General features: G+C 56.9%; 1 protein-coding gene across 1 annotated transcript in view; it reads left to right on the forward strand.

Moving 5' to 3' along the window:
• LOC116540612 (mucin-4-like) overlaps positions 1-2,085 on the forward strand; it is a 27,791-nt gene that overhangs the window by 23,123 nt on the left and 2,583 nt on the right. The window lies entirely within an intron of this gene.

Raw genomic sequence — 2,085 nt, forward strand, 5'->3', positions numbered from 1 at the left:
GCACGGTGGTGCATGCCTGTAGTCCCAGCTACTCAGGAGGCTGAGGCAGGAGACTCGCTTGAACCCAGGAGGTGGAGGTTGCAGTGAGCCGAGATCGTGCCGCTGCACTCCAGCCTGGCGACAGAGTGAGATTCCATCTCAAAATAACAACAATGTGTGTAGAACAGTGCGATGCCCGACATACAAGTACTCAGAAATTACTTTTGCTATTTTGGCTGCTGCCAGCACGGCACTCCACATGGTGAGATCTGCTGACAGCTGTCACCTGCACCAGACTGCGCACTCTTTGAAGTTAGACTCCTCCTAAGTCACCTTGACACCCGCAGCCCCGACCACCTCCTAGTTCTGCCTAAACAATTGATGTCCAATGTGCTGGGGCAGGGGCCAAAAGTTGTGGATCAGAGGCAAGGAGGGGCCACGCACGTCAGATCCTCCGCTTGTCATATGAGGCCTAGGAGGGGAGAGAATGGAAAACGCTTCCCTCACCACAAATATTAAACAAGGACCTGTGACAGTCACTGGACTAGGCCAGAGGGCGAGGATGCGGAGCTGGGCGAGACATGTGTCCGGGTCCTGGGACTCACATTCAAGGAGGAAACAGGGATGAACAAACGCGTCAAGGTGGGGGAGGCCTCCTCTCTGGATGGGGCCTCACGCCCACCCCCCACCGCCTATCCCCCCTTCCCTCGTCCCCTGCCCTAGGTGGCATACAGACTGCGGACCCTGCACGTGCGGGCCTTTCTCTACAACAGCGAAGTGAACCGAATGTAAGTGGGACGGTGACCCCTGAGCCCCAGGTCTTCTTCCTCACCGGGCCCCGGCCCTCACTGTCGCCCTCCCACACAGCGATTCCCCAGCACCGGCCTCAGAAAGCCCCGTTCAATACTGGACGGTCACGTCGCAGTTCCAGTACCGCCCTGGGGGCCCTGTCATCCACTTCCTGAACAACCAGCTGCTGGCCGCCGTGGTGGAGGCGTTCTTACACCAGCAGGTTCCACGGAGGCGTGAGGAGCCCAGGAGCGACGTGGTCTTCCAGCCCCTCTCCAGGGAAGACGTGCGTGATGTGACGGCCGGTGAGTCAGTCCATCCGGGGACGGTGTGGGACAACTGCGGTGGGCGGGTGAACCCAGGGTGCTTCAGCCCACACACACACGTTAATTTAGTTTTTCTTTGTTTGGTTTTGAGAGAAAACATAAACATTTTATCCAGCTGCTTTTTGGATTCAGGAGCAGGAGCACCCAGTGCTGCCAAGGCAGCCACATGCGTCCGGCTTCACGGAGCGAGCGCTCCAGCCCCAGCCTTGCTGACCGCGGCTGCCCACGGAACGGCAGCAGTTCATTTTCATAAAATTGCTACTGTTTTCTTAAAGTGCCATTGCACTTAAACATACACAAGGGCATCGCCATCGTCTCTGCCCCCCAGCTGGAGGACGTGAAGCTGGAGACTGGCCAGGGAAGGATGTGCTTGCACCCTCCCCAGGCCAGGCCTCAGTACCCCACCTGAAAATGAGGTGGGGTTTCTGAGCCGCCTTTCAGCGCTGACGGCCCAGCCCCTGTTCTCCCGGAACAGGAAGAAGTTGGCAAGCTTGTCAGAGAAGGAAAAGAATAACGCACCCTATTTTCTGGATGGGGCAGAGAATAGAGGAGTGGCCATCCCAAACATAACAGAAACTGCCGTTTGACTCGGGTCTAGGAGCAAGCAAGAGCTTCTTCTAGAATCCAGGTTAAGCCCCCTCTCTCCTGGAGGAATAAGGAGAAATCCCTCAGAACTACTCTGTGTTGGCGAGTTGGGGTCGGAGGAGCAGGAAGGCGAGCTCTGATTGTGCTACTAAGGAGAGCCTTGGCCGGGCACGGCGGCTCACACCTGTAATCCCAGCACTTTGGGAGGCCAAGGCGGGTGGATGACCTGAGGTCAGAGTTCGAGACGAGCATGGCCAACCTGGTGAAACCCTGTCTCTACTAAAAGTACAAAAATTAGCCAGGCATGGTGGCACACAGCTGTAATCCCAGCTACTCAGGAGGCTGAGGCGAGAGAATCACTTGAACCCGGGAGGCACAGGTTGCAGTGAGCTGAGATTGTACCACT

The sequence above is a fragment of the Sapajus apella genome, unplaced genomic scaffold, assembly GCF_009761245.1.
Source record: "Sapajus apella isolate SASKATOON/1434 unplaced genomic scaffold, GSC_monkey_1.0 scaffold143, whole genome shotgun sequence".
Lineage (NCBI taxonomy): Eukaryota > Metazoa > Chordata > Mammalia > Primates > Cebidae > Sapajus > Sapajus apella.